The sequence below is a fragment of the Penaeus vannamei genome, chromosome 33, assembly GCF_042767895.1.
Source record: "Penaeus vannamei isolate JL-2024 chromosome 33, ASM4276789v1, whole genome shotgun sequence".
NCBI classification, from domain to species: Eukaryota; Metazoa; Arthropoda; class Malacostraca; order Decapoda; family Penaeidae; genus Penaeus; species Penaeus vannamei.
This window is the reverse complement of record NC_091581.1, coordinates 5,891,684-5,891,918: the sequence shown is the minus strand read 5'-3', so window position 1 is coordinate 5,891,918 and position 235 is coordinate 5,891,684.

The following is a 235-nucleotide window of genomic DNA, read 5'->3' as shown; positions in this document are numbered from 1 at the left end:
ATATTAGACTAGATTAAATAAAAGATTAGGTTACCCATGCGTTTGGCAAATTCTTGATGACGTGGTTGTCAGGCAATGTATGCACTGCGGCGAGCCAAACGCCACCCTGTTACATTACTTACAGAATTGCGAACACACGCAATTTCTGAGACAAAGGCCTCAAACCATAGCCGCTAGGCTGATAAAGAGGGTATGCCACATGCTTAAGCTGGATCGGTTGCTTGCAATCCAGCCT